We start from the raw sequence: 10,667 nt of genomic DNA on the forward strand, positions 1-10,667 counted from the left end.
ACTAGGTGTAAACAACATCTCTCCTTTGCTGTGTATGTGACTATGGAGCTGTTTGGTGATGTCGTCTATTATGGCCTTCATAGAAGCAACAGGAGATTGTTGCATCCATCTAGAACCCTCAGAACTACAGTGCTATGATGTCACTCACTTCCACAGGCCTTGCAGAGTGTAAACAACAACAACCCAGCTTTGTTGTGTATGTAACCATAGGGATTTGTGATGTCACCTAGAACCTTCACAGCAGCGACAGCTTTATGAGGAGCATCAGCACTGCTCTGCCTGAGCAGAACCATCACCGCCATAGGTTGTCAAATAACCCGGGTTTAACCCACACAGGTAAGTCCAATGGGGTGCAGGCATGTCCTCTATGCTTACAGCTTCCCGTGGGTGTTGGTTTGATACCGTTTGGGGACAGCCAAGGAGGCATCTGCAGGCAACAAAGGTAGGTGTGTGCTTGTGTGTGTGTTTCCTATGCAGATCCTAAGCCCAGTGTCACATGCAAGTAGGAGGAGTAAGAAGGGTTCCTGGCAAATCCGGGTTATGGATTGCAATTAAAAAGGCCCCATGGGAGTGCAATGGGCCCCTGTCTTGCTGCTTAGCAATAATGGTATGGGTTTAGGTTCTGCTGTGTGTACTGGTGGTTGACTGCCCCCCAGCCCAGAGTGTGCATGGAAAATTGTCTGGCAGCCTCCCTGACAGCAAGCAGTGATAGTGCCCATGAAGGGCACCTTGTTGGGCCCGCCCCTTTCACGGTTATCGCTTCTCGGCCTTTTGGCTAAGATCAAGTGTAGTATCTGTTCTTATCAGTTTAATATCTGATACGTCCCCTATCTGGGGACCATATATTAAATGGATTTTTGAGAACGGGGGCCGATTTCGAAGCTTGCTTCCGTCGCCCTATGCATTGACCCGATATGGCAGTATCTTCGGGTACAGTGCACCACCCCCTTACAGGGTTAAAAAGAAAGATTCCTACTTTCATTGCTACCTGCTTGCTGGCTAGCCAGCTAGCCAGCCCTGTGGGCCTTGCTGCTGCTGCAGCCAAAAAACAAAAGGTGGTGCTGCTGCTGCTTCTGCTGCTTCTGCTTCTGCTTGTGTCTGGCCGCTGTTGGAGCGTCCAGGCACAGGACTTCTGCTGCTGCTGACTAAATGGCCTCCTTAATTGGATCATTTGAGTAGCCAGCACACCTGTGCAGGTAGGGCATGACATGATAGGCAGCTGCCTTGATAGCGGGTGGGTGCTGAATGTTCCTAATTGACAAAATAAGATTAATGCTTATGAAGAAATATAAAATCTCATCCCTTCCCCAATATCGCGCCACACCCCTACCCCTTAATTCCCTGGTTGAACTTGATGGACATATGTCTTTTTTCGACCGTACTAACTATGTAACTATGTAACATAACATGGGGGGGGGGGTCTCCTGGCTGTTCACACAGGTGTGTCATTGCTGTACATTGACCATGCATTGCTTCTGTGGTATTGCAAAGGCAAAGACAAATGCTTCCAGCCATCCATTGCACTAATGGATTGGTCATCAGCTGGCTGTCTATGTCCCGCATCAATATAGACCAAAGTACAGAGGGTTAGGCTATGCTATTGTGCACCTACCTGATGCATCAGAAGGTGCGAGGCCCTTGCTAAATTCTGTGCACAGACTTTGAGATCTATACTTTAGACTGTATCTAAACCTGCTCCAACATGGACTGACATTCTGGCCTACTTTCAGCCGATGCGACTTGTCTGTCGCTGAACAGTCGCTTTTTATGTATTCAGCACCTATGTATAATGTTGTAAAAATGCTCTAGAAGCTAAAGTCGCAGAAATGTCACACATATTTGGCCTGCAACTTTCTGTGCGACAAATTCAGACAGGAAAAATCTGTATAAATCCTTAGAAAATTATCCCCCAGTGTCTCCATCTGCTGGCGGTATTGAATAAGCATTGCTGCACTGATGGGGTATGCATTAGACGAAAAAAAAGAAGAAAAAGAAGAATAATACGCCCAGAAAAGAGGCGAAAAGGAGAAAAACGTAAAAAAACGTGAAAAAAAAGTAAGAGGAAGAGAAGGGAAAAAAAGGTGGAAATGGGTTTAAAAGTGATTTCGGCGGAGAAATATATATATATATATATATATATATATATATATATATATATACGCGCACACACACACATATATATAAACGTATTCTCCGTTGAGATATTGCAGCCGCTGCTGTGTCCAGGCCCAGGAGCCTTAGCACTGTGCTGTGATGTCACTCAATACCACTGACATCACTAGGTGTAAACAACATCTCTCCTTTGCTGTGTATGTGACTATGGAGCTGTTTGGTGATGTCGTCTATTATGGCCTTCATAGAAGCAACAGGAGATTGTTGCATCCATCTAGAACCCTCAGAACTACAGTGCTATGATGTCACTCACTTCCACAGGCCTTGCAGAGTGTAAACAACAACAACCCAGCTTTGTTGTGTATGTAACCATAGGGATTTGTGATGTCACCTAGAACCTTCACAGCAGCGACAGCTTTATGAGGAGCATCAGCACTGCTCTGCCTGAGCAGAACCATCACCGCCATAGGTTGTCAAATAACCCGGGTTTAACCCACACAGGTAAGTCCAATGGGGTGCAGGCATGTCCTCTATGCTTACAGCTTCCCGTGGGTGTTGGTTTGATACCGTTTGGGGACAGCCAAGGAGGCATCTGCAGGCAACAAAGGTAGGTGTGTGCTTGTGTGTGTGTTTCCTATGCAGATCCTAAGCCCAGTGTCACATGCAAGTAGGAGGAGTAAGAAGGGTTCCTGGCAAATCCGGGTTATGGATTGCATTTAAAAAGGCCCCGTGGGAGTGCAATGGGCCCCTGTCTTGCTGCTTAGCAATAATGGTATGGGTTTAGGTTCTGCTGTGTGTACTGGTGGTTGACTGCCCCCCAGCCCAGAGTGTGCATGGAAAATTGTCTGGCAGCCTCCCTGACAGCAAGCAGTGATAGTGCCCATGAAGGGCACCTTGTTGGGCCCGCCCCTTTCACGGTTATCGCTTCTCGGCCTTTTGGCTAAGATCAAGTGTAGTATCTGTTCTTATCAGTTTTCATGCTGGTGGGGATGGGTGCTGCATGGAGGATGCAGGTGTACCAGGGCTTTCCGGGGCTGGTTCTGAGGAATCAGCTCGACGGCTGCCCCGATGTGACCTGTTCCCTCCGGGTCTCGCCATGAGGCTGAGAGGGTCTAGAGCCGAGGTACTTTTGTGCCTCGGGGAGTGGTGACCCCGAGGTGCCGAAACTCACTGGGAGAATAGGCTCACTGAGTTGAAGCACGGGCACCATAATCTCTTCACCTTGTGGCACTCACCTCTTGATTCCCGGCCTTCTGGCTAGGATCAGAGAAATTTTTATAGATCCGGCCGGATGTCCGGGCAGTATATCTGCACACATTCACTTATTTATTTATTTTTTTTGTCTCACTGTGTCACTTTTTGCGTGTTGTGTGTTCACAGGATTTGTCAGGATGCGGTAGCCCTTCTGGGTGTCCCTCCTGGCGGTCTAGGGGAGGTGTGTGTGGCCATTAGGTTCCGCACCTCCCTGCAAACACCCCGGGTACTCCTGCTTCGCAGGGTACCTACCGTAATCGGCTCTGCGGGCAGATACCTTGGCTAACGCCAAGGGGGATGCCGGGAGCATTTGTGGTCTCCTAGTAGCTTCGGCGAAAAGGGACATCGAACCTGGAACCTCGCAGGTACCTTTTGGTCCGGAGGCGAAGGGTAAGGTTTGTTGGGGGGCCTCTCTCCTATCGGAGAAGGGCTTGCGATAGACCGCATCCTTTGTGCACGTTTTTTTAGTGTAACACGTTTGCACTTTTTCTTGCACTTTGGGTGAATCGAAAGCACGTTCCTCGGCTTTAGATAAAAAAAAAAAAAAAAAAAAAATCTGTTCTTATCAGTTTAATATCTGATACGTCCCCTATCTGGGGACCATATATTAAATGGATTTTTGAGAACGGGGGCCGATTTCGAAGCTTGCTTCCGTCGCCCTATGCATTGACCCGATATGGCAGTATCTTCGGGTACAGTGCACCACCCCCTTACAGGGTTAAAAAGAAAGATTCCTACTTTCATTGCTACCTGCTTGCTGGCTAGCCAGCTAGCCAGCCCTGTGGGCCTTGCTGCTGCTGCAGCCAAAAAACAAAAGGTGGTGCTGCTGCTGCTTCTGCTGCTTCTGCTTCTGCTTGTGTCTGGCCGCTGTTGGAGCGTCCAGGCACAGGACTTCTGCTGCTGCTGACTAAATGGCCTCCTTAATTGGATCATTTGAGTAGCCAGCACACCTGTGCAGGTAGGGCATGACATGATAGGCAGCTGCCTTGATAGCGGGTGGGTGCTGAATGTTCCTAATTGACAAAATAAGATTAATGCTTATGAAGAAATATAAAATCTCATCCCTTCCCCAATATCGCGCCACACCCCTACCCCTTAATTCCCTGGTTGAACTTGATGGACATATGTCTTTTTTCGACCGTACTAACTATGTAACTATGTAACATAACATGGGGGGGGGGGGGGGTCTCCTGGCTGTTCACACAGGTGTGTCATTGCTGTACATTGACCATGCATTGCTTCTGTGGTATTGCAAAGGCAAAGACAAATGCTTCCAGCCATCCATTGCACTAATGGATTGGTCATCAGCTGGCTGTCTATGTCCCGCATCAATATAGACCAAAGTACAGAGGGTTAGGCTATGCTATTGTGCACCTACCTGATGCATCAGAAGGTGCGAGGCCCTTGCTAAATTCTGTGCACAGACTTTGAGATCTATACTTTAGACTGTATCTAAACCTGCTCCAACATGGACTGACATTCTGGCCTACTTTCAGCCGATGCGACTTGTCTGTCGCTGAACAGTCGCTTTTTATGTATTCAGCACCTATGTATAATGTTGTAAAAATGCTCTAGAAGCTAAAGTCGCAGAAATGTCACACATATTTGGCCTGCAACTTTCTGTGCGACAAATTCAGACAGGAAAAATCAGTATAAATCCTTAGAAAATTATCCCCCAGTGTCTCCATCTGCTGGCGGTATTGAATAAGCATTGCTGCACTGATGGGGTATGCATTAGACGAAAAAAAAGAAGAAAAAGAAGAATAATACGCCCAGAAAAGAGGCGAAAAGGAGAAAAACGTAAAAAAACGTGAAAAAAAAGTAAGAGGAAGAGAAGGGAAAAAAAGGTGGAAATGGGTTTAAAAGTGATTTCGGCGGAGAAATATATATATATATATATATATATATATATATATATATATATACGCGCACACACACACATATATATAAACGTATTCTCCGTTGAGATATTGCAGCCGCTGCTGTGTCCAGGCCCAGGAGCCTTAGCACTGTGCTGTGATGTCACTCAATACCACTGACATCACTAGGTGTAAACAACATCTCTCCTTTGCTGTGTATGTGACTATGGAGCTGTTTGGTGATGTCGTCTATTATGGCCTTCATAGAAGCAACAGGAGATTGTTGCATCCATCTAGAACCCTCAGAACTACAGTGCTATGATGTCACTCACTTCCACAGGCCTTGCAGAGTGTAAACAACAACAACCCAGCTTTGTTGTGTATGTAACCATAGGGATTTGTGATGTCACCTAGAACCTTCACAGCAGCGACAGCTTTATGAGGAGCATCAGCACTGCTCTGCCTGAGCAGAACCATCACCGCCATAGGTTGTCAAATAACCCGGGTTTAACCCACACAGGTAAGTCCAATGGGGTGCAGGCATGTCCTCTATGCTTACAGCTTCCCGTGGGTGTTGGTTTGATACCGTTTGGGGACAGCCAAGGAGGCATCTGCAGGCAACAAAGGTAGGTGTGTGCTTGTGTGTGTGTTTCCTATGCAGATCCTAAGCCCAGTGTCACATGCAAGTAGGAGGAGTAAGAAGGGTTCCTGGCAAATCCGGGTTATGGATTGCATTTAAAAAGGCCCCGTGGGAGTGCAATGGGCCCCTGTCTTGCTGCTTAGCAATAATGGTATGGGTTTAGGTTCTGCTGTGTGTACTGGTGGTTGACTGCCCCCCAGCCCAGAGTGTGCATGGAAAATTGTCTGGCAGCCTCCCTGACAGCAAGCAGTGATAGTGCCCATGAAGGGCACCTTGTTGGGCCCGCCCCTTTCACGGTTATCGCTTCTCGGCCTTTTGGCTAAGATCAAGTGTAGTATCTGTTCTTATCAGTTTAATATCTGATACGTCCCCTATCTGGGGACCATATATTAAATGGATTTTTGAGAACGGGGGCCGATTTCGAAGCTTGCTTCCGTCGCCCTATGCATTGACCCGATATGGCAGTATCTTCGGGTACAGTGCACCACCCCCTTACAGGGTTAAAAAGAAAGATTCCTACTTTCATTGCTACCTGCTTGCTGGCTAGCCAGCTAGCCAGCCCTGTGGGCCTTGCTGCTGCTGCAGCCAAAAAACAAAAGGTGGTGCTGCTGCTGCTTCTGCTGCTTCTGCTTCTGCTTGTGTCTGGCCGCTGTTGGAGCGTCCAGGCACAGGACTTCTGCTGCTGCTGACTAAATGGCCTCCTTAATTGGATCATTTGAGTAGCCAGCACACCTGTGCAGGTAGGGCATGACATGATAGGCAGCTGCCTTGATAGCGGGTGGGTGCTGAATGTTCCTAATTGACAAAATAAGATTAATGCTTATGAAGAAATATAAAATCTCATCCCTTCCCCAATATCGCGCCACACCCCTACCCCTTAATTCCCTGGTTGAACTTGATGGACATATGTCTTTTTTCGACCGTACTAACTATGTAACTATGTAACATAACATGGGGGGGGGGGGTCTCCTGGCTGTTCACACAGGTGTGTCATTGCTGTACATTGACCATGCATTGCTTCTGTGGTATTGCAAAGGCAAAGACAAATGCTTCCAGCCATCCATTGCACTAATGGATTGGTCATCAGCTGGCTGTCTATGTCCCGCATCAATATAGACCAAAGTACAGAGGGTTAGGCTATGCTATTGTGCACCTACCTGATGCATCAGAAGGTGCGAGGCCCTTGCTAAATTCTGTGCACAGACTTTGAGATCTATACTTTAGACTGTATCTAAACCTGCTCCAACATGGACTGACATTCTGGCCTACTTTCAGCCGATGCGACTTGTCTGTCGCTGAACAGTCGCTTTTTATGTATTCAGCACCTATGTATAATGTTGTAAAAATGCTCTAGAAGCTAAAGTCGCAGAAATGTCACACATATTTGGCCTGCAACTTTCTGTGCGACAAATTCAGACAGGAAAAATCAGTATAAATCCTTAGAAAATTATCCCCCAGTGTCTCCATCTGCTGGCGGTATTGAATAAGCATTGCTGCACTGATGGGGTATGCATTAGACGAAAAAAAAGAAGAAAAAGAAGAATAATACGCCCAGAAAAGAGGCGAAAAGGAGAAAAACGTAAAAAAACGTGAAAAAAAAGTAAGAGGAAGAGAAGGGAAAAAAAGGTGGAAATGGGTTTAAAAGTGATTTCGGCGGAGAAATATATATATATATATATATATATATATATATATATATATATATATACGCGCACACACACACATATATATAAACGTATTCTCCGTTGAGATATTGCAGCCGCTGCTGTGTCCAGGCCCAGGAGCCTTAGCACTGTGCTGTGATGTCACTCAATACCACTGACATCACTAGGTGTAAACAACATCTCTCCTTTGCTGTGTATGTGACTATGGAGCTGTTTGGTGATGTCGTCTATTATGGCCTTCATAGAAGCAACAGGAGATTGTTGCATCCATCTAGAACCCTCAGAACTACAGTGCTATGATGTCACTCACTTCCACAGGCCTTGCAGAGTGTAAACAACAACAACCCAGCTTTGTTGTGTATGTAACCATAGGGATTTGTGATGTCACCTAGAACCTTCACAGCAGCGACAGCTTTATGAGGAGCATCAGCACTGCTCTGCCTGAGCAGAACCATCACCGCCATAGGTTGTCAAATAACCCGGGTTTAACCCACACAGGTAATTCCAATGGGGTGCAGGCATGTCCTCTATGCTTACAGCTTCCCGTGGGTGTTGGTTTGATACCGTTTGGGGACAGCCAAGGAGGCATCTGCAGGCAACAAAGGTAGGTGTGTGCTTGTGTGTGTGTTTCCTATGCAGATCCTAAGCCCAGTGTCACATGCAAGTAGGAGGAGTAAGAAGGGTTCCTGGCAAATCCGGGTTATGGATTGCATTTAAAAAGGCCCCGTGGGAGTGCAATGGGCCCCTGTCTTGCTGCTTAGCAATAATGGTATGGGTTTAGGTTCTGCTGTGTGTACTGGTGGTTGACTGCCCCCCAGCCCAGAGTGTGCATGGAAAATTGTCTGGCAGCCTCCCTGACAGCAAGCAGTGATAGTGCCCATGAAGGGCACCTTGTTGGGCCCGCCCCTTTCACGGTTATCGCTTCTCGGCCTTTTGGCTAAGATCAAGTGTAGTATCTGTTCTTATCAGTTTAATATCTGATACGTCCCCTATCTGGGGACCATATATTAAATGGATTTTTGAGAACGGGGGCCGATTTCGAAGCTTGCTTCCGTCGCCCTATGCATTGACCCGATATGGCAGTATCTTCGGGTACAGTGCACCACCCCCTTACAGGGTTAAAAAGAAAGATTCCTACTTTCATTGCTACCTGCTTGCTGGCTAGCCAGCTAGCCAGCCCTGTGGGCCTTGCTGCTGCTGCAGCCAAAAAACAAAAGGTGGTGCTGCTGCTGCTTCTGCTTCTGCTTGTGTCTGGCCGCTGTTGGAGCGTCCAGGCACAGGACTTCTGCTGCTGCTGACTAAATGGCCTCCTTAATTGGATCATTTGAGTAGCCAGCACACCTGTGCAGGTAGGGCATGACATGATAGGCAGCTGCCTTGATAGCGGGTGGGTGCTGAATGTTCCTAATTGACAAAATAAGATTAATGCTTATGAAGAAATATAAAATCTCATCCCTTCCCCAATATCGCGCCACACCCCTACCCCTTAATTCCCTGGTTGAACTTGATGGACATATGTCTTTTTTCGACCGTACTAACTATGTAACTATGTAACATAACATGGGGGGGGGGGGGGTCTCCTGGCTGTCCACACAGGTGTGTCATTGCTGTACATTGACCATGCATTGCTTCTGTGGTATTGCAAAGGCAAAGACAAATGCTTCCAGCCATCCATTGCACTAATGGATTGGTCATCAGCTGGCTGTCTATGTCCCGCATCAATATAGACCAAAGTACAGAGGGTTAGGCTATGCTATTGTGCACCTACCTGATGCATCAGAAGGTGCGAGGCCCTTGCTAAATTCTGTGCACAGACTTTGAGATCTATACTTTAGACTGTATCTAAACCTGCTCCAACATGGACTGACATTCTGGCCTACTTTCAGCCGATGCGACTTGTCTGTCGCTGAACAGTCGCTTTTTATGTATTCAGCACCTATGTATAATGTTGTAAAAATGCTCTAGAAGCTAAAGTCGCAGAAATGTCACACATATTTGGCCTGCAACTTTCTGTGCGACAAATTCAGACAGGAAAAATCAGTATAAATCCTTAGAAAATTATCCCCCAGTGTCTCCATCTGCTGGCGGTATTGAATAAGCATTGCTGCACTGATGGGGTATGCATTAGACGAAAAAAAAGAAGAAAAAGAAGAATAATACGCCCAGAAAAGAGGCGAAAAGGAGAAAAACGTAAAAAAAACGTGAAAAAAAAGTAAGAGGAAGAGAAGGGAAAAAAAGGTGGAAATGGGTTTAAAAGTGATTTCGGCGGAGATATATATATATATATATATATATATATATATATATATATATATACGCGCACACACACACATATATATAAACGTATTCTCCGTTGAGATATTGCAGCCGCTGCTGTGTCCAGGCCCAGGAGCCTTAGCACTGTGCTGTGATGTCACTCAATACCACTGACATCACTAGGTGTAAACAACATCTCTCCTTTGCTGTGTATGTGACTATGGAGCTGTTTGGTGATGTCGTCTATTATGGCCTTCATAGAAGCAACAGGAGATTGTTGCATCCATCTAGAACCCTCAGAACTACAGTGCTATGATGTCACTCACTTCCACAGGCCTTGCAGAGTGTAAACAACACAACAACCCAGCTTTGTTGTGTATGTAACCATAGGGATTTGTGATGTCACCTAGAACCTTCACAGCAGCGACAGCTTTATGAGGAGCATCAGCACTGCTCTGCCTGAGCAGAACCATCACCGCCATAGGTTGTCAAATAACCCGGGTTTAACCCACACAGGTAAGTCCAATGGGGTGCAGGCATGTCCTCTATGCTTACAGCTTCCCGTGGGTGTTGGTTTGATACCGTTTGGGGACAGCCAAGGAGGCATCTGCAGGCAACAAAGGTAGGTGTGTGCTTGTGTGTGTGTTTCCTATGCAGATCCTAAGCCCAGTGTCACATGCAAGTAGGAGGAGTAAGAAGGGTTCCTGGCAAATCCGGGTTATGGATTGCATTTAAAAAGGCCCCGTGGGAGTGCAATGGGCCCCTGTCTTGCTGCTTAGCAATAATGGTATGGGTTTAGGTTCTGCTGTGTGTACTGGTGGTTGACTGCCCCCCAGCCCAGAGTGTGCATGGAAAATTGTCTGGCAGCCTCCCTGACAGCAA

General features: G+C 46.8%; 4 non-coding genes and 1 pseudogene across 4 annotated transcripts; all 5 read left to right on the top strand.

Annotated features, from left to right (window-relative positions):
• Nucleotides 1–755: 755 nt before the first annotated feature.
• Nucleotides 756–946, top strand: LOC130324514 (U2 spliceosomal RNA). Its single transcript, XR_008869506.1, has one exon. It is a non-coding gene; the product is annotated as a U2 spliceosomal RNA (small nuclear RNA).
• A 2,086-nt stretch (nt 947–3,032) lies between these two features.
• Nucleotides 3,033–3,192, top strand: LOC130324560 (U2 spliceosomal RNA; annotated as a pseudogene).
• A 694-nt stretch (nt 3,193–3,886) lies between these two features.
• Nucleotides 3,887–4,074, top strand: LOC130324550 (U2 spliceosomal RNA). The gene has a single exon (XR_008869537.1). It is a non-coding gene; the product is annotated as a U2 spliceosomal RNA (small nuclear RNA).
• A 2,090-nt stretch (nt 4,075–6,164) lies between these two features.
• On the top strand, nt 6,165–6,355 carry LOC130324515 (U2 spliceosomal RNA). The gene has a single exon (XR_008869507.1). It is a non-coding gene; the product is annotated as a U2 spliceosomal RNA (small nuclear RNA).
• A 2,091-nt stretch (nt 6,356–8,446) lies between these two features.
• Nucleotides 8,447–8,637, top strand: LOC130324517 (U2 spliceosomal RNA). Its single transcript, XR_008869509.1, has one exon. It is a non-coding gene; the product is annotated as a U2 spliceosomal RNA (small nuclear RNA).
• Nucleotides 8,638–10,667: the final 2,030 nt, after the last annotated feature.

This window comes from Hyla sarda, unplaced genomic scaffold (genome assembly GCF_029499605.1).
Source record: "Hyla sarda isolate aHylSar1 unplaced genomic scaffold, aHylSar1.hap1 scaffold_265, whole genome shotgun sequence".
NCBI lineage: Eukaryota > Metazoa > Chordata > Amphibia > Anura > Hylidae > Hyla > Hyla sarda.